The following is a 22,889-nucleotide window of genomic DNA, read 5'->3' as shown; positions in this document are numbered from 1 at the left end:
TTTCTTGAGTTGAATGACGTTGGTAAAGAAGTTTCACTCCAAGAAAAAAGTGCCTAATGACAAAGAAGACACGGTCTTAAATATATATATATATAAACAATACTTGGACTTAAAAATATATAAACTGTGAAATATTAAAATTAAATTTGGAATATTTTTTTTTTATCTTTCTTTTTTTTGTGTAATGAACATTTACAACCAGCAAATGGGATCTTTAATGCAGGGATAGCATGAGCTGGCATGAGGGAGATAGCAATCAGTGATGCATCCTCCTGACGTTAAGTAAATTATTTTATTACACTATAAGGTCCCGCATCAAACTCCTCTTCAGCCTACGCCAAGTTACGTCAGGAATGTCATGTGTTGCCATCTGTCGTATAAATTTATTGAAATGTCCATGTAGCGTGTTGTAAAACCGTTTGTAAGTCCTATGAATGTGGTCTGTTACAGTCGGAATGCGTACGTCGGTGTGAATGGTCTCGTTTGATACGTATAGTGGTGAGTTTGTTGCCAGTCTTAAAAATTTTGATTGAAAAGTTTGTATTAGCAGGCCCATAAATTTGGCAAGGGTAAGTCCATATGGGTTTTAGTAAGTAATTGTATACGTTAACTTTCTGTCTGAGCGATAATTTAGAACGTCTGTATAGTATAGAATATAATTGTCTCAGTCGGAAATTTATCGTTTTAGGTTTTGTCTTGACGTGTGGGCCCCAAATCAACCTTCTGTCATAGATAAGTCTTAAATAAGTTACTGTGTTTGTTTGTGGTACATGAACTAAAATATATGCTTATTTGAAATATGTTAAAATAATACTAAAATGAAAAACAATATTGGTTTAAAAATGGTTAAAAGTATTATGATATATTCCAAGAAGGCATAAACTAGAATATAGACGTTTACGGGAAAACATAAAACTCCCATCTGCAGTTATTATACATATTGCCGTACTTTATGTTCTGGATGACATTCAGGCTCCTATGAATAATGGAGAAGAGCTATAATATTAAAATCATGGTAAATGAGGCTTTGGAACAACTAAGCCTTAAAATTAGACGTCAGCCGAGCTGTCTAGTTAATACTAGAACATTTCACTAAATACTTATGGACGTGGTATTTGCTTTATTTATGTTTAAAATCACCCTTCACATACTTCTTATTAGCAATAGAAACTATTTTTCCTCATTTGAAAGTTTTAATTTCTGCATAAATGATCCCTATTAAAACTGTCGAGCACGTGCTCTATACTGGATTTAACCCAACTAAGCATGCGCCCCTCAGTTTGGTTGTAGATAATAATACTCCTGTTGATCAGGACTCAGAAATACATTCGTTCACACTAAGGAGGATCCTTATCTAAAAGATCTAATGCTCGAGCACTGAAGATAATTATCAATCAGAAGAAGCACCCCATAAAGAGATGAGCTAATCTCACGCAATCTCTTTCCTCTTTCGACGCCACTTCTTCAGAACTCATTGCCGCTTCTTGTAGATCTCATCAGATAATTGCACTTAACCTTCAGCTAGATCTGGCTAGGACCCTTTCAATAGTTCCGGAGGATTTTATCTCAGAGAGATACAGAGGCCAGTTCACTTCCGACTTTGACCTGCTTCACGGGATCGAGCGACAATCGAAAGAGGTCAATAGCGGACTACTTTCACTAGTTTCAAATGGCCACCTCAGGAAGAAACGAACTGGAGTAGAACTAAAACTTCAAAACAAAACGGTTATCTTCAAAGAACAATTCTTATGGTGTGATCAAAGATTGACAATGTACGTACAATGTTTGTAAAAATGTAGAAACTCAAGATAATTTCACGGTCAGTGTTTTTATACCTCTCCAACTTCTCTTTTCCAAATTACTTTATTTCACCAATAGATAAATACCGTAGCCTTCTTGTAACATCTTGAAAACTACATAACCTTTCCCTAAATTAAGTAGGTAATTATTATTTATCTTTGCAATAATACTATTCAAAACAAGTTATTCTTTCTTGAAGTAGACATAAGCGTAATAATTATGCACTTGATGTATCCATATTAAAATTTAATAAATATAATTTAATTATACTAAAATAATTTTAGTTGTTAGGAGTAAGGCCGTCAAGTTATTACCGGTCAATTAAAAAAAATAACACAAGAAATTCTATTTTTCCAGAAATCAGATAGGAACGACTCATAATTAATAAACACAAATTTGTAACCTAAAAACATGATTTAGTTCGGGAATTACACAACATTTACTTACCATCCCACGTATAGAAGAAGTTAAATTCTGTTGCACAAGAGCTCCTAAATAGTGAGCTTAAATTAGTAGAGCTCCTTTATAGATCAAAACACAAAGTCAATCCTTTCCGGTCGAACCCGCCCTACTAAGACACCCAAGACCGGTCCTATTTCACTTTTGAAAAATTAGCTTCAAACGGGAAAGGACAATTTATGATAGTTAAATAGAGCAATATTTAAGAAGCGCCTGAAATTGGAAAACGGTGTGAGACCGTCCTCTCCCGCCCTCCGTGTTAGCCATACCAATCTGACTTTTCAAACAGACAATTATAGCCAGTAGGCTGGTCGATGAATAACATGTCACAATCTTACGAGAGATCATAATACAAAAAAAAGTAATCCATACCGACCGGACCTACCCCACTAAGATCCCCAGAGAGCGACGTTCCTATTTCACTTTGCTTAATATTTACCTAAAACAGGAAGAAAGATAGTTCAATAGAGCAATGTTTAAAAAGTGCCTGAAATTGAGAAACGGCGTGAGACCCTCCACTCCCGTCGTCCATGGTAGCCTAACTAATTTTATAATATTTGCTTAAAGCTGGAAGAGGAGACTTTAAAATAGTTAAATATTTCAAAATCGAACATGGAAACACGAAAACATTTATTTATAAATTCAGTATATCTATACATTTTTAGTAATTCATTTACGATTCACCTTCAACCACATGTTAGACATTATTTTTTTTTTTAAATTATCGACATTCTAACTGTAATCAATGTAATTAATTTTATTTCTAAGGATATGTCATCATTTTTCTCTCTAATATTTATCTATTTTTATTACAAATAACAATGATAAAGAGATAAAAATCCGTAATCAATAAAATTTAAAATGTTAAGATAAAGATAAAATATGAAGTTCCATTTACGGAAAATCGATTTAGTGAAAAAATTACCGAACGCCCCAGATGTATATCTAACATAAATACGTAATTTTATTATTTTTTTTTTTTTTAATGACTCTCTTCCTGGTTATATCTGACATTCGGGGAGGGGAGGGGTTATCTTCAGGTTATTACTCTATTCTAACCACGCTGGGCTACGTAACTTCATTCTAGTACGGCTTTAGGCTGAATACAAATTTTGTATGACTTAGGAATTTTGACTCCTTTAAACGTGTGATATCGTTGAAACCCGCGATTCGAAATTCATTGTAATCCCAATACCATAAAAAGTTTATCACTCTATTATATAAAAAAGCTTCTAGTGTGATATAGAGTCGAATCATAAAAAAACAAGGATCATTAAAATTAAACGAACAGTATGAGTGTTGGTCCGCCGTTGGACGTATAGAGAGAGGGTTTTCCTCCCCTAGTGTACTCAGGGCATTTATATTTATATGTAAGTTAAACTAACAGCAAGCGTTTGAATAAATTATAAGCTATAAAATCTATAATAATTCTAAATGGATCGTTTCAGGTTAATGAAAGCATGGGTGGAATAAACAAATCCATTTCGCGATTCAGGTCAACGACATGAAGGGATCGTTGATGTAATGGTTTTGACATAATAACCATAAAACTCGACATGCCATTCGCTCTATAGCAAATGTAATTCCACAAAGATTAAAGACTAATCTCCAATTACAGCCTGGCTTTAGTACTAGAGATTAACACGACCGACAAAAAGCAGTTTAATTTTACGAGTCCTTAAGCTACTCTACTAATGGCAAAACAAACCGCGATCAAAATTAGTTTGTTTTCCAATTTAAATTATAAACAATGGGGTATATTTGTGTTATCCGTGACGTTAATAAGACGATTTTTACAAATAAATTTTGATAGTATTAATAAAATTAAATCTATTTAGAAAAGGTCAAATCATTAAGTTCCTTATTACAGATCTACATAAAATATTACTTCTACATCTTTGATGAATCGGGCGAAATTTAGTCTTCTAGAATACTATTATATATCCCAACATATACAAGATTTAAGCAGCCACGAATATATATACATATTATATATATAAAATAAATTATCTATACAAAAATTCTTTCTGTTGTTATAATCACATAAACCAATCTCTAAGGATCTCATGAGCTATAAAAACATTTTAATAAACTTTCATCATGTCAAAATAAGTTCAATGATTTTGAAAATACATTTGTTGGGAAGGATGTATAAATGTATACATTTTTATATAACAATTTAAGGATATCAAATTTGATATTAAGTGACTTTTATTTTACATATATATTATTTCAATTCAATTATCATAAATTATAGGTTTTTTTAGTACTTCAAAAAAGATTTTTTTAAAAATTATTTATTAGTTTTTCAAGAACAAATAGCCCTTTTCATAACTTCCTAATCGAAGTTTTGGGGTTTCACTATTTATTTAGTTCTATTGCTCATTATCTAGTCTTCCTAATCTAAAAATAATGCAAATGAATATTTTTAAAAAATACATCGAATTTAATAATTAATTATATGCAATAATTTAAATAAAATTCTTATTTACTTATTATATAGCTAGTTAAACTATTTTACATCTACTTAAAAAATTAAAAAAGTTTTTGAGATTAGTCCAAAATTTAATAGTACATATTGTATCTTTTTTTAATTACTTTTACTTATTTTAAAAGAAACTTTCACAATTAATTCCGAATACAAAAAAGAAAAAAGAACAAAGTATTTTATTTTATTTATTTATTTTATTATCATTAAAATTAACATTACTTTCAATTATTAAATTGTTTATGCATTTTAGTTACTACTATTATAGTGTTATTAGAAAAATATTTGAGATTGATCATTAATGTGAATAGGCAAACATCATTGCTGTGGATTGTATTAAATTAAAAAATTGAATAAAATCAATTTTCAAGACATTTATTAAAAACACGGCTCAGGCGTATATTTTATTCTTAACTAATAAAATTAAAAAAATTAAACAATATTATTTTAATCATCCCAAAACAAGTTCCTGAGAATCGCAATAGACTCGCCCCCCTCTCTCCCAGGTTTATAAGAAATTGCTAATAGCATCGATAGATGATTTCATTAAAAACAATTTATACAATTCCAATCCAGCAGTTAAAAGTGGAGTGGTTTACAACGTAGGAAATCTAACCTCATCACGAAAAAAGAATTCCAGGCTGGTGCAAGTGACAGTTTGTACATCCTACTATAAATTCCACATTTTTAAAATTTTTATTCTTCTCAAATTATTTTTTCAGTGTACGCAAATTATTTATTTTATTAATACCATAAATATAAATTGATAACAAAAAAAATATTATCTTCTTTTTTATTCTTAATAATAACATAAATATTATTTTTTTATTCATTTATCTTTATCATTTATAATTTTTCATGGTTGTAACTTTGTAAATAGTCTTTTTCTCCATTATCAACTGTTAAAAAAAATAAAATAAAAAATAACAAGCTGTTATAATAACCATAAAGGGCTAACCAGACCGATCAGGTAATCAATAAATTAAAAAAAATAAATAAAATTAATTTTCATGGTTTGAATTAATTAGGTAGAATAGTGAGGAAGTTATATTCTTAGTTTTAGTTAGCGGTATTGTTTGAATATTATACCAAAATAAAAAAATAAATAAAATTCAGTAAAGAGATTCATTTCTTATTTCAAATTGGTGGTATTTTTATCGAAAAAAAAATTCTATTTGAACTGAATAAGATAAATTATCGGAAGATTAGCACAAGAAGTTTCCTTCACGGAATGATTAATATTTTAATAATCTATACTTAAAATATTAAACATTTAATTTAATTATTATGTATTAATGTGTTGTGTGCTCGACCGACGAGAACTAGCAAGTATTGATCAGTAGATAGCCAGTAAAATGTGAGAAAGGAGAGGCACTAGTGGACCGATACATTATGTATGCACTCATGGAAAACTTGATAGCACAGTTAACATCAAGCTAAATTAAGATAGATGCTAATGTATTCTGCTCTCCCAAAGTAGTTTAAGTTTCATTTGTTACTGTCTGCGAGCTTTAGAATCTTGTTGGCGAGTCACTACCACCCATATTTTGCCAAGATGACAGACTACAAGAATTTTAGACGCAAAGTACAATCATTATAATTTATCAGTGGTCACAGACAAAATAAATTATTTTTGTTACCAAAAAAAAAACAAAAAAAAATCTGTACTGCTACAACCCATCAAGGGATAGGGGTACTTTATAACTATTACAGTACTTTGTAAGGAAATACTGTAACTAGACCACGCTTGTGCAAGGAGGTGATATGGTCAGAATCATGCCCGATCGCCATATTTTTACCCAATTATGGATAACCACTAAAATGAGGCTGGGTGGACTTTGAAGGTCTGGCTGAACAAAATAATTATGTCACAGATGGATTCGAAGAAGTAAGGTCCTTGCAGTTCGTATCACAGTGCGATGCCACTGAGCTACCCTCATCGTTTTTTTTTTTAATACAAGAAAACAAATTATAAACTAAAAAAGAGAGAAATAAGGAAATAGAATAAATTCAAAATAATATAGTAAATTCACTATTTATGAATAAACAATTTGAGTAATGAAACTAAAATTTGTAATGAAAAAAAATATATATCAAATGCTTAAACATATCGAAATAAAATATAACTATAAAATATATCGAAATAAAATATAACAATAAAATATAACTACAAAATATATCGAAATAAAATATAACTATAAAATATATCGAAATAAAATATAACTATAAAATATATCGAAATAAAATATAACTATAAAATATATCGAATCAAGACCAGGTGCACACACCAGAGCATGACGAGGCTGTTGAAGGACAGGAGCTATTTATCCGTCCCCTCAAGTCTTACGCAATCAACAGTAACATAGTTTACATGAGTTGTTCTATATTAAAGGCAATATATTAAACAAATTAATATTGATACCAAAGTAAAATGTCACAAATTATTAATGATTTCTTCCCCACGACGCTTGAGTCAAAAAGAATATAATAAATATAGTGCAATATAATAAATATACTTTAGTGCACAGTGAAGCGTAATAAAAGTATAGAATTTCATGGTGTTTATACTTCACCATGAAAAAACAAATTCCCAATTTACCTCCGAATTTCACGAACAGTTTTAAATATAAGTGTACCAAGAAAAATACGTACATGCATGCGAAAGTAGTGGATGTAATATGGTAAATCTATATGGGAGCAACTTGATACCAACCACGAAAATCTGACTTTCCAAACATCAATTCGACTAAAGAAGACGGAGAGTAACCAAAATTGTTTAATGTAACCGATGTTGTTTTTCAACTTTGAGGATTTAATTTTTCATTTTCCGCATGGATATAGCTCCCTTTCCTTTGGTCATAAAGAAACAAAATATCAATTTAAAAAAGTTAATTATTCAAATAAAAAATATTAAAGATGTGTTAGGTTTTAAAGAAAAAAAAATTGCTTTTTTCATAAATGACACTTTCTTAACTATACGAATATTATTTTTATTTTTGGAGTGGACATAGTTATAACAAATATGAACACACAAATTAATTTTAATTTAGTAAATAAGATTGTACAGAAATGCATTCACAAAGGTGCGGTAAAAACGTACAAAAAAAAATTACAATTCAACATATATATTTTAGTATAGTTACCAAACATCTTCATCAATTATTTAGACTAGTATAGTTTCAAATTATAAGTATTAGAATATTAAATATATTTTATTTATTTAATAGATAAAGTTTTATTTACAATACTCCAAAAGGAGAGTTGAAACAGCTGATAAGACGAGTGGGAAGTTTATTGTGGTAGTAAACACGTGTGAAAGGGAAAGGACCGGCCAGTGAAAACACTGAGGTAAGCAGCTTATGTAACGGGATGGCTGACCTCTAGCTGGTCAGCAGTCCGGTTCACTGATACTATCGGTTAACAAGAGATGTTGATAGTACTGGCCGGGTATATACATTTTGGAATAAGAAAAAAAATATCGAACAAGTGGAAGGAAAGATACAGACACACAGCTAAGACTAATCTTATTGTATCTACTTTAAAAGGCACTTAATAAACTTTTAATTCAACAACATATCGTGCAAGTTCTGTGTTACAGGTTAATCTAAAATAGATATCGTAAGGTTTTTTATTTCATTGTTTTCTCAAAAAACAATTTTTTATCGGTCTTAGTCTTTAATAATTTATCTGTCAGAATTACCTATATTGATAAAGCAAAGATGATAAATTTCTAAAATATCTTTTTAAGTAATCTTAAAATAGTAATTTGTACTGGAATTAACTATATGTGGATGTAAATACACCATGAAATAACCACATTTTAATTTTAAAGTTTATTTCTGTTGGTAGGTATAAAGCGGCTAACCTCAATCTAGATATACTTAATTTTAAATAATATTAAAACAGGCATTTGTTATGAAATTGACTATATGCCAAGGCAAATACACCAAATAATTGTTTTTCAGTGAAATTAATTTTCAATTACTAAATATAAAATACAATTTTATAAATATGATTTTTGTATTTTTTTTCTTTGTATTTTGTACATATATACCTATATTATTGTATTTTGCATTTAAATGAAAATAAAGAGGTTTTGAAAATAAAAATTAAAAAAATATGATTTTTGGGGTTCAGACAATTACCGGTTACTCCGGTGTGCTTCTGTAGCTATTATGATCTAATTCAGCCTCCATTGGCATTCAATATTAAAAGGAACAAAGAGGGAGAATATCGAACCGACTGCGACAGTGAGCTGTTGGGTTCTATAACGTTCATAATATACAATATATAGTTTCCGGTACCAGAGTAATGCAGGTTATCTTTCTAAAAAACATTTTTAAACAAAACCCTTCCAATCCAAGGTTTGCTCGATTATGCATTCGTATATTACAGACAATCAGAATAATTATAATAAAACATGGTTTTTATGTACATACAAGATTTACTGAAAATGTTGCTCGAAACATGTGGAAGTGATAGCAGACCTCGAAGTAACATGTAACAAAGTTCGAACTAGGGTCCGATACCGTACAGGATAGAATTAAATTTAAATGTTGTACTTTTTTAAGTGTTACGTTACTGGTGAATAGCATGCGATGACTAAACAACTAGTACAAGAGTCCCAGAGGAGGATAAAGGCAGGATAAATAAATCAAACCCCAATTTTTTATTACTTTAATGAAGACTTTTATACAGTTTTCATTAAAGTAATAAAAAATTGGGGTTTGATTTATTTATTCTGCCTTTATCCTCCTCTGGGAATCTTTTAAATAATTGACCATGTCACATTTTAACTAGCAATAATAAATGCATAAATGTAAAGTATGAAAGGATTTGTTAATTAACTATATTTTTTTTCAGAAAACACATATATGCATAACATTAGTAAAATAGGCGTATTATATATCCCTGGAAAGCCAAAGGTTAAAAAAAAAATATATTTGACATAGACATAGAAAGTATTGAAAAATGACGAAAAACGCATAAATAAAACGTCTATTTTAATATGACTTTGACTTAGTGGACGTTGGTGCAATAGGTTCTGTCTGAAGAATGATTTCGTCACCGTAGTTATTTGATAGGAAGTTTTCTAATTTCACTTAACCTACATACAAGTCTTTCAGTCGACAGGGTAACATCATAAAATCATTCTTAGTATTATCAATATTGATTCCATCACAATGCATCATTCGATAATGCAAAATGAAAATTTTATTAAACTGGTCTATTTTTATACTTCTAGCTTACTTTTGCATAGAAAAATGTTAAAATTTTGTTACGAGAAATAATATTAAAAGTACTTTACCGAAAACGGTTGAAATTGAAGTTAATCAAATTTTCATTAAGGAGAATTAGTATCTGAAAGTAGTGTCACTATGACTAATATAGAAATATCTGTTCTGACACTAGCAAATGCATAAATTAGTGATGCTCGCATTTCTTTTAAGATTCTGTGATTATTCCAGGATCAAAGAGTCCCCGATTTTTCCAGGTCCAGTAGAGACTTTGGTAATGTTTTCAACTGATCCTCAGGCGACAGGATACGGAAGACCCTAAGATACACCTATAAGGACGAAGTCCGTAACAAGTACCCATATACAGCAGTCCCACATAAGATGACCGCTTACCAAAGAGAAGAACAGCCAGGATCTGATATAGCCATGAAGCAAAAGGACAAACTTAAGTTAACTTTTAGTTCGTGTAGTGTTAGGGAATCCCAACAACGTCAGCTCTCTTATCAACTCCGGCTAGCGTCATAAAACGTGTTGGCTTCCTATTTGCCTACTCAAAAAATATCATTCCAAAATTTTTAAATTACTCAGGATAATGAAAGGTCAGTATTTATTAAATTTTCCAGACTCGGAGGACCATAAAACGTTTAATTAAGAATGTCCTAAAAAAAATTATAAATAAAATAATACAATAGATCACCGTTGTACATATAAAACAATAAACGACAATTATTCATTAGGGTTGACCTCACGTTTTAGACTAATCACCATCAAGTAGCCAACTTTGAAAAAAAAAAGTTATTACACCCAAAAGGTGGGTGACTACCACTTCAGAGTGTTTGTTCAATCAATCCCAGAGGTTATATTAAAAAAGTTAAGCTAAAAATATAAAGGTAGCCTACCTGCCAATTTTTCAGGGATACCGCGCCCTGTTCGCATTATCACCTCCTTTTATCTAAGACCCTTTTAGTATGGCGACTGTTGCCTCTGGTAAACGTGTCAGTTTCTGTATAATAAAAAGTTTTACTTTTATTTCATTTCGTTTCTTTTTAATAAACATGTGAATAGAGTGATATTCAGATTAATTAGCATAAGTTTAATTTCTAGCAACAAATTTCGTACTTTATTATTTGTTAATGATACACCAAAACGTGTAGGATGCCTCATGACTGGATTCTGAAGAAAGAGAAAATAGTAAGGTTCATGAACATACGGTATCTACATCTAAAATATTCGTTTCAGAAAAAAATGTCATCTAAGGTTAAAGATATTAATAATTCTTTAAAAAAAAAAAATTAAAAATTTTATGATATACACAACCAGGTATCCAAAACATCCAGATACCATGATGATAGTAAAGTTGTAGGCATTGATAATACATGATTCACTAAAATAAAAGTAAATGCTAAACGGAAAGATGAACGACCAAATAGTAGAACTAGATATAGGGACATAGGAAAAAAGCCCATTAAAATAAGGTTATAACTTCATTGGTCATACACCATTTATATTTTATTTAATTTGGCTTATATTTGTTTAATTTTATTTATTTTTTAATTTGATTATTTATTATTTTATTTTTTATAATTTTTTTTTATTTATTTTTTTTCTTCCGTTCAATGTTATATTTTTGTCAGTAAATGTATAGATTTTAAAAACTGAAAAACTATTTCAATTGTTTTATTATCGTCTCCGAGGGTTTTTGAAATATCTGGGTTTAGTCCTAAGCTATTAAGGTGTTGTGTAAAGTGGGCATTGTTGGAAAATATAGCTTATTGTCAAATTGTTATTGCAATACGGGCAGTTCAGAGGCGTTTCTTTTGAAATAAGATAGGAGTGGGTGAGCCTCGTGTGACCTATTCTCAGCCTGGTCAGTACAACTTCCTCTCTACGGCATTTGTGAATGAAGGTACCCCAGGGTTTGACATCCTTTTTAATAATTTTTAATTTAATCCTTGGGCTTTCATTCCACAATTATTGCCATTTATTTTTGCCTTCTTTTCAAGAGGTTAGCTCATTTCTGATGGAGTTAAAATTGCTTTAACCCGTCCCAGAAGCGCGAGTGCTTCTCCTGCAGTGTGATCGGGTAGTTCATTCACTGTGATTCCTACCTGACTTGGAACCCATATAAATGTAACTGACGTACTCATATTTTTAGAGAGTTTAAGTAAACATGGATGCAGGAAATTTTTAGATGCTCTGGATGCATATAATCTAAACCTTTTAACGAGCTTAATGAGTATGAGTATGTAATCTTAAATAAATTAATTAAAATAAGGATTCGCCGATAAAGGCTCACTAACTAAATTATTATAAATCCTTAATATAATAATAAAAATATAGAAAAATAACGACTGACACTTAAAATAATATGTAAAAACAACCTTAATACATAAAATAAAGAAAAAAAATTAAAACGCTCAAATTAAATCAATGACTTCCGATAATGAACGAATATATAATAATTATCAAATAAATATTCAATCGCCACAATTGACAAGTTATTTAAATAAAAATGGCAAATGAGAGATTTTATTTGGCATTTTTAAATTGTTTCTGTAAAGAATATGCTCTTTTTATAAAATGTTGTTAAATAAAGGGTATTCCACTATTACTATTTATACAAGTAATTTAATCAAGTTAACTATCGAAGATCTGATAACATGAACTAACAGATTAATTAATTTAAATTACTGGATGAAGTATAAATTAATACAACAATAAATATTAGAGAATTCAGAAATAGGAGAGCAAGCCTTAACTATAAATAACTAAAGTACCTACGGACGGCCTCCGCTAACGTCAATTAGTAAATACTATTTTAAGAGTCTCTTGTTTCATTAATAAATTATATTAGGAATTAACTTACAGTTATAAATTCTTAAAAAATCTCTATAGCTTTAAACTTAAAGTAGCAGAAAATGATTAATAGTAAATACCCAGAACCCAGTTTAGTCCAAGATTATTGAAAAGAACACAATATCAAAGAATTAGGAATCATATATATACTGATATATACAATTGATACATTATATATAAATATTATTGATTATTCTTATTTTTATGTTTTATCCTGGTTCGAATTTATGATACTTTCACTGGTACATGAACATTTTGTGTAAATTGAAGTATGTAATCTTATATAAATACTACGAGAATAACTTGTTATACGCCCGTCGTAAATCAATTATTAATAAATATTTTTTCATAGAGTTAAAAATTAAAAAAAAGATAAAAAAAATAAAAAATAAAAAGAATAAATAAAAACATTTTACTGAAATAAAACTGAACTCGAACAAATCTTGATTAAAATACATATGTATTTTAAGATGTCAAAGGTAAGAAAATACATTTTTGGTTTTTGGAAAAAGAAACAATCCAACACAAATCAAATAATTATTACTTTAACTAAGCCACGACTCACTAGCCATGTTTCGGATTAAAAATACATGTTTATGAATTATATATATTCACATTAAATAATCATATAACCAAGAAAATAATTATCTTAACGAAATTATAGGTCATAATAATAGCAAAAGTTCAATTATATTTACAATAGTCAATATAACAAAAAGAGTATTCCCTGGAGGGCAATAAGTAAAATTAATAATTAATTATTGCCAATAAAATTGAAGTTGAATAAATTAAATCCTATTAAATTTCGAGGAATTGTAGTCGCAGATAAAACATAGTTCAATTCCCACAATCACAAATTAATACAAAACAAACAGACCAAAATTTGAACAAACATTGTTAGTTTCATCTCCAGAATCAGAAACATATCAAATTTCAAATTCAAATTAGATCGTTTTGTGTATGAAATGAACTAACATAGAAGTTAATGTCTATGTTTTAACAGCATGTAAATCGTAGATAGGATGATTGATTATGAATTGACAACTTCTAACATAATAAATTGAGTATTGTAAATATTTAAAAAAAAGCTTTCGAAAATACGGGATGCTATAATTATATACAACAGTTCGACATATAACAGTTCGTACTTACATTCAGCAGCAAAAAATGAGGGCAAACTTACCTGTAACAAACCAGAACAAATAATCATTTTTTTTTTCAATACATAACACATGCACATACAAATAAATTGTAATAAATTTAAAGTGGGGACAAGGCATGCTATAATTTCAAAGCAGTCCTAGACACTTAAAGTAATAAGTAGTTAAAAAGCCCATCAAAAAGTTCAGCCTAGTCATAGATTTAATTTTCATGTCTACGCTACTTACTTATTCAAGTAACTACTCAACGGGCTTAGTTTCGTGTCAACTCCAACTACTGAGACTTATAAAAAATTCACATGAAGCCCCATGTCGAGCCAGGCTTAACATCACAGTAGCTCCAACAATAGCCAGGAACCTTTTTTTTTTTTAACTAACTAATGTTGCCTATATTACTTACTATATTCCTACTTCTTCAACGTAATATTAAAAAATTAATTAATATAATAATAAAAAAAAAAGAAAAAAAGGAAGCCAAATAAATACCGGCATAAAAAAGAAAACGATAGCGAACAAAAATAAATAATATAAATTTAATATTTATATTTGTAAATGATAATTTGACATTTATTTTTAGCATAATATTGCAACAGTAAAATTTTCAGTTTCTAAAAAAACAGTTAATAGAAAGATTATAATAGTAGGACTTTTCATCAGACTTATTGGTTAATAACTTTGACCTAAATAACATTTTTTTCTTATCAGTTTTGGTCCATAACAGCCTTGAATTTTATTTAATATGTTAAGAATTAAGGAATGGTTCATTGTTCATATCATTATCTCATTTTTCATAACCCTTACTTAAGAAAAAATTGTTTGTAATTAATTAAATATATATTTAAATTTCCACACAGTCTCCTTCTTCAGTTGCCTACATTTTAAGGAGTTTGTAATTTTATTGTAGTGCGAGTTATGTAAAATTTATAATGTGCTGAGGAACATCTTGCTTTTGAAATGTATTTAAGACTTAAGCTAAAAAGTTAATACCTAAATATGTACCACTTGCGTAAGTGTTAACACCACTTTTGTTACACCAAATCAATTTATATTAAAAGTTTCAACACTCTTAGTCAATTTTAAAGATTTGTGGAAAAACTCCAAAATCCACCAAAAAAACATTTGGATTGTATGATATTTTAATTAATATCCATTCCAATTTTTATGTTTTTGTTCTATCTAAAAAATAACATGCCGAATTTTCAGATTATTTGAAAAAATCCAAGAGCTCCTGAAGGTGCTTCAATGTTGCATTAAATAATTTACCACTTACTAAATACGCGAACTTTACAGTGCGAAAGTATATTTTTTTTAGAGAACACGACAATAATTTAAATAGATGTTTAATTTAAACTTTTTTTGACCTCCCTTTTTTTTCAATAAAATATTGCTGCTTGAAAAATTGTGGCTCATCTGACAAAAAACAAGTTTTCTTTATTTTGTGTTAGAGGTATTCCATAGATTGTACCGTAGACCAAAGTTAACAATGAAGACAATATAATGTTTAGGGTCATGTGATCACAAAAATATGACTAAAAAAGTAACAAAAACAAACACAAATTATACTAATCCCCTGCAGCCGTAAATGTAGAGAAAAGGGCGTACTGACTAGGCTGAGAAAAGGAAACACGAGGCTCACTCATTTCTAACTCATTACAAAACTAACATCTTCGAAATGCCAGTAATTTAATAACTGTACTTTCAAGAATTTTTAACGTTTCAATGGTTTTTAAATAAACCCGAATATATCAAAAAACCTTAGGAAAGATGATAAAAAAAATAGAGTTAGAATTTAAATTTTTAAAATATATAATTTTCTGTTACAAATATAACATCAAACAGACGAAAAATAAACAATAAGACAAATATGAGCATACATAAATAAGAAACGGCGTTGATGACCAGGAAAGGTTTATGTATTTAAAGGAAAACGAATGAATGAGCTCAACCAATTCTCTAGTTCGAGTTGTACTTATTAGAGGGTGGTTTTCTGTAAAAAGAACATTAAATGTAATTCTAAAATTAAGTCTAATTAAAGAATATTGTAATAAATTGCACAAAGTTTTAAAGAAAATGAAAAATAAAATAAGAATGTAATTTAATTTTTCCAGAGAAAATAAGATAGTTTAACAATAGACGCAATACTGAAAATGGAAAAACTAGATGAGTCAGAATAAAGGGGGAAAAAAGAAAAATATCTTGCAGGGAAAAAACATTATGTGACAAAATCTTTTATGCACTCCACGTGGAATCAACCCCTACCATCTGCAAATAACCAATGACTCGAGATATTATACCCGGAGATAGCCCATTTCTTCAGGGGTAGTTACGACAGGGAAAGAAAGGGTTAGATAAGGGAGAGAAGGGAGGAAATAAAGAGTAAAAGGGCCGGCCAAATGTAGGTCAAGGAAACTCACTGATCTGAGAGGAGCGATTTCAAGTCCCGGCTAAGTCCCTGGTTATAGTCGTAAACTTCATTTCAGGTACACTCTGGTAAATAGAGTTCTCTCTTCACAATGCCAACTATTTTACAACTATCTGTAGAAACTACTGCTAGCTACTGTCTATTACCAAGAAACAATCTACGCGATATTCCTGTAACAATCAATAATTAAGTAGAGTACTTAAGCTAATTGCCAGATTAGAAATTAAACCAATAGCTAAGCAACTAATCCAATTATATCAATATAGAATCCATGAACTAGTAACTGACTGTTTATGAACCGAAATTTGAGGTATATAGCTGTCCGTATAATTTAATACTCTTAAATATTTTTTATAAGAATTTTTCAGAAGAATTGTTAAAATCTTTGAAATAAAAATAAGTTGAAAAAATGGATATTTATAACAGCGATCTTTATCAATTTATGTCATGAAAAATTAATAAGAGGTAAAAATATATTTAAAAAAAATGGTGTACCACAAATGGGTGGTTCCTTCCCAAGATTTTCAAGTGTATATGAAACATACTACATATTTACCTATTGTATTATTTTGTATAGTTGTAAATTACAATAAATAAATAATTAAAAAAAAAAATGGTATCCATGGGGTATGCCTTCCCAAATAAAAAAAACTGCTTCTTCCAGGGTGGTAGCATGATCTCTATCCCCTCGAAACGCCGTCATTATCGGCATCGGCCTACATTTCCAGGGTACGTTATCCTCCAGGAGTTCTTGGAAGATTATTCCTTAGTGAAATCGTCCCATGACGACTTCTTCTGAAGACGCACTACCACTCTACATTCCCTTTATCTAAACTCCTGGTACCTCCATCTAGCACTATGGGTAAATCCTCTTCATGTTGGTCGGAGTGGGTGTAATAATAATAATAACAATTCAATTAAACTCACCTCATTCTTGTTAAACTACTACTATTTATTATCAAGTCATAGTCATATACTTTATAGATTGGAAACTTTCTGATGGAAGAGAAAAATGAACCATTTCTATATTATTATGATAAATTGAAAGATTCCAAAATAAAGTCTAAAATCATTCAAACAAGCGTAAATAATGATTGTTACACTAATTCAGGCATCGTCAGAAGTGAAAAAGACAAAATCACAGATGTAAACTATATAGACCACATCTCACATCAACATCCAAAAAAATAAAGATGGAACATAATTTTAGAACAATTAAGAAATAAAATGAACAAAACAAATTTTTATTCACATCATCTTCATTTATATACTTAGTTCTACAATTACCCTGCCTGCTGGGCAATAGAGATGTTAGCAGCAGTGGGAACCAATATGCAGTATTGTATTACACTTCTCTTTTCTGTTAATTGTCCTCTTCTGTCCTGCCTGGCGGCCTCACTGGTGCAGGTGGTGGTTCTTGTCTCCTACTCAGGCAGAAGTGAGTAGAGCCAACAGCTTCCTTTCAACCGTACATCAAGACCTTGTAGTACAGGATTCTCCTTGGCCATCCGCTGAAGGAGATCGCACTCTGTTAGAACCTAAAGCCCTCTCTCTCTCTCTCTCTCTCTCTCTCTCTCTCTCTCTCTCTCTCTCTATCTCTCTCATCAGCTTGGCTTGTAGTACCTCATTGCACAATTATTCATCTTTATTTCTATTTTATTCCCCCCTCCCTTACACTCCCTCTCCCGATCTTCCAAACTGCCAGGGTTTCGCTTTTAAAACTATTTTTATGGTAACCCTGAAAACTAGCCATATCCAGCAGATAACAAAATATAAGTAAAACCAACAAAAAAAAATTAAATAATTAATTAAGAATTCATAATATCTAATTGCCGTAATGAGTATAAAAATTATAAATATTAGAATAGGAAATATAATCCAGAACTTGGCGCTTTTATATTGGTATATAAAAACGAATGTAGGAAATTGAATAAACTAAACTGAACTGACAAATCCCCCCTCACAAATTAAATTTATACCTCACAAAGCGTAACTAACACGGTCCAACACTCAATTAATGTTTGCTATTCCTTTCACTCAACAAAAGCTGAACGTGCTATATTGAAGTTGATAAATTTTTAACTCACATTTTCCTATTTAGTTTGGAAAAACGTTTATTGAACCATGTTTTATTCACTATGAAACTTTAAAAAAAAAAAATTAAAACACCATAAATCATTTAAAATTATAATTTTAACATAAGTTTTCGTTTTCACTTAGATACAAAGTATTTAATATTAACTTTGACGGCTAAATTTAAGGCACTATTTTAAAGATGAGAAGAAAATTAAATACATTAATGAGCTAAAAATAGAAATAAAAATATCTTATATACAATCTGTTAAAGAGGTTATATATTGAATCCAGATGATCCATAGGATAAAATTTAGAGTCAAATAATATTGAAATATAAAACTTATTTAGGCAATGGTTGAAAAAAAAAGATAAAAACATGTAAAAAAAGTGATACTACTAAATAATAATTTATTCAAATTGTAAGCTAATTAAAATAAAAGCGATGTCATATGCATCAATCCTTCTCCCATTTTATTAATTATTTTTTATAGGTTTTACAATTTTTTTTTAAAAGCTTATTAAGATAAATATCATAACAAAGTTTGTTTTCCTAACAATTTTCAATGATACTTCAGTTCTCGTTTAATTAATAATGATCTCAAGAATTTTCACTTAGGGATTAATTTCACCAGCTATAGAGAAAGAACTAAGATGTTCCGAGATAGAAGTCCATACAATTTTTAAACAAGAAAAAGAATGGATAAAATGATAATTAATGAAATAAGCTATATTTAATACCGATTGAAGTTTCTATGGGAATTTTGACATTGAGAATTATAAGATTTTGGCAGACGTATAAGTAGAAGAAATTATGAATTTAAAAAAAAAATGTATTAATATATTTCCACAAGGAGTGAACAATGAGAATTATATCATGTTTCATTTAAAAATATTTTTTATATTATCTTAAAGGAAATTTACCTTTAGCTTACAAGTGAGTGCTCTATTCTCACCGGAGAAGCGACAGACTTTATTGGTTAATAAGTCGAAAAATAATATTTGAGTTATTGCAATAAATTCCAGGCGTTTCTTGGCGGTTATCCGTTATCCGTGGCAAAGCAATGGAAATACTAAACGCACTACGGGACATGAAAATAAGAGCATTAAATGTGATATTCGTTTGGATTCCAGAACACAGATGAAATCTTAGACGACGAAACAATGGACCAGCAGACAATTTAGCTAAAGAAACAACAGGAATAAAATATACAACATTTGAGGACTGGATACACCTGAAAACGATTTTTAAAACCTGTGAAAGATGTCGGTAAAAAAAAAAAAAAAAAAAAAAAAAAAAAAAAAAAAAAAAAAAAAAAAAAAAAAAAAAATGAATGGAAATCAGGGCCCTGTTTCATAATAAAGTACAAGCTAATACTATTAGTCTTGTAGATTTATCTTAATTCAATTACACAGACTTGTACAGTAGTAACTTGTACTTCAGTAGTTTTTAATCCCTGTAATATCACTAATAGTCATCCCTATCATGAAAAAATAAGTATTAGTGCAATTACCACACTAGTTGTTGTTGTTGTCTGGGGTTTAAGGGCGTAAAACCCTGAGGTCATCAACGCCCATCCACACTAGTTTCTACACTTGTACTATGAACTAATACTACTAGCTTCATTATGAACAGGGCCCAGATATCATCTATTTTCCTATATTTTTGTTATTTTGTGTATGCCTCTCCGATTTATTTCCCAGACATTTGAACTTAATTATAGTTGTTAAGTTAGTCAGTCAACCAACTTCTCATACTATTTAATAAATACTGAATAGGAGGAATCTTATAGGTCAATGTTTAATATTTGAAAACGTGTTTGTAGATGTGCCGAAGCCAGAGTGGGTTAGTGTTCGTATGAATCATAGCGAAGTTAATTGACGTAAGATCATAGGGCAACAACATACAACATTTTTCTCTATGTAGTCCATTGACTCAGTGTCGACTTAAGTATCATTTAATAGTCATTCCGAGTGAGTAATGAATCGACCAATTCATCTCTTGTATGATTTGTGCGGCGAGGTTTTAGGCCAAGTGGTTTTATGAATTGAATTACATTATAAAATTGAAGGATTTTTCCATTGAAGGTATTTATGTGCTTATGCTCACGTCAAAAATGACTTTATGCTTTTCATATAATACATTTCTTACACAATGTTTCTTTATTTTTAAGTCATTAAGTGTCGTCGAATATTATGAAGAATTAGCTTATAATAAAAATGGGTTTAAGATTAAATTCAATTTCCATTATTAGCCTTAATAAGTTTAAAATTTATAATTATATATAAAAAAAATTGACATGATCGTGTTTCGTTTAGATTAAAAAAAAAAAGCTACTTATTGAAATTTTTTTCTTAATTTCCTGAGAATGAATATTTTTAAAATATCAGCCTCAATTATATTTAATTATATTAAATTGATTTTTTTAAAAATTTAATATCTGTATCAATATTTTCATGTATGTAAATATTTAATTACTCATACATATATAACTAAATTGCTAACTTTTATTTACTATTTATTATTAAAAATTGACTTTAATAATAATTAATTAAACCCATTAAAATTTAATTTTAGATATCGAGATTTTTGTAGTAAACCTGATAAAGAAGGCCTACATTTTTGGCCGAAACATAAATGATTTGTCGTTTGAACTTGCAACGTTTGCAAAAATAGCAAATATCTTTTTTCATGTTTTTTTTTTTTTTTTTTAAACAAAATAAAACTTTTTGGCCACTTTAGAGGAAATATCGAAAACAATACAACTGTTACGCAACTTAAAACAAGTCTATTTATTGTAGAGTCCCATCAAGAGATTTCTTCCATCAGCAGACCACTTAGCATGATTAGTTTCCAAACCTTTTCCAGTTTTCATTGACATTGATTTTGCTATGGACACCATCTTTACTATTACTGGACTAAATGTCGTCCAATTTAATTTTTTGCGTAAATGGATCATAAAAATTATCACAACCTATTTTTTTTTAGTTAATTAAATTATTCTGAACAGTTTTTATTTATAAAATTGTCAGGGAATGACAAAAAAAAAATTATTAGTTACATATATTTTCATTATTTTTGTTTTTCCATAACTGTAATTTTTAAATTATTATTAAATTAAAATATTCATATTTTGTCTGTTTCTTTGCTTTATTTAACTTTATATTTTTATTTCCTTAATTATGTTATTTAACCTTCATTTTTAATGACAGAAATTCTGAAAAGTTAGCAGTAAATAAACTTTTTTAACTTGTTTGTGGTATTTTCTGACCTCACCACGAACAATCTTCTCCTAATAAAAAAAAAAATTAATTAGTAATTAGTCGCCCGAATTTCAGAGGACAACCTCTCCCGGGGAAGATACAAAGGTAGGTAAATTATTTGAAAAATCATCTGAATTGAATGAGACCACTCCCCAAGTTGTAACTGATTTAAAGTAAATAACTAAAAAATGATTTTTCTCAAATATGTTATTTAAGTACAAATAAAAGCATGATTGTATTTAATACGAGGGACTTTTTTTACGAGAGTCAAATATTTTAAAAATTCAAATAGTTGAGAAATTTAAGATTTATGACCCAACATCACTCTAAGATATAATTATAATTGTTATAAGGAAAATTAATGATATGTGTTAATTTCCCAAATATTTCCTTTAGCAGAGAAAAGTTTAGAGCAAACCAGTTGTCGTGAGAAAATATTTATCTGTCTTTATATGTTTTCCAGCACTAAAGAAAAGCTTGGTTTGACGAGGAGTCAAAGAGCTCTATAGCGGCTAAGGAATAGGTAGTGAAATTATTAACCGGAATCTATTTCTATTTAATTTTTCTTTTATTTCATATTCATATTTCTGAAGGTAAATGATCTGGGTGGCGGTGAAAGAAGTAGTACAAATACTGTTTATAATGTACTAACTAAAAATAATAATGGACAACAGGATAGGAGTATGGCATGAAATATAATGTAAGGTATCGTAAGACTAAAACATGATATCAAAAGATTGTGTAAATTATGTACATATTAGCAGCGTAAATTAAATTACAATGGAAAGATTATTAACAGATTTAAGTATAAATAATATAGTACAGTAAAAGTAAAAAATAATATTGTTGAAATCTAAAGGAGAAGACATTTGAGGAGTAGAAATAAGTACTACAAAGTGGGCCGAAACGTTAGTTAATAATCGATAATTTTTGAACTATATTAGCTACTTCTTCCACATTACTTACTTACCACCATCTTCCTTCATTATTTATAATTATTTAATAATATTATAAAATTTTTCATGCTTTTTCCTTTTTTTATATATATTTATAGTTTTATATCGATCACCAGTTTGGATTCCGAACATCCCACTCCACTATCCAGCAATGTCATCGTGTGGTGGACGTTG

The 22,889-nt window shown here is 29.2% G+C and overlaps 1 protein-coding gene across 1 annotated transcript in view; it reads right to left on the bottom strand.

The window, feature by feature from the left end:
• The window catches only part of LOC106678690 (uncharacterized), a 350,298-nt gene that overhangs the window by 139,610 nt on the left and 187,799 nt on the right, over positions 1-22,889 (bottom strand). The gene's annotated exons all lie outside the window — the stretch shown is intronic.

The sequence above is a fragment of the Halyomorpha halys genome, unplaced genomic scaffold (assembly GCF_000696795.3).
Source record: "Halyomorpha halys isolate HHAL.00 unplaced genomic scaffold, Hhal_1.1 Scaffold155.1, whole genome shotgun sequence".
Classification (NCBI taxonomy): domain Eukaryota; kingdom Metazoa; phylum Arthropoda; class Insecta; order Hemiptera; family Pentatomidae; genus Halyomorpha; species Halyomorpha halys.
The sequence above is the reverse complement of the archived record's forward strand: the minus strand, read 5'-3'. Positions and strand labels throughout refer to the sequence as shown.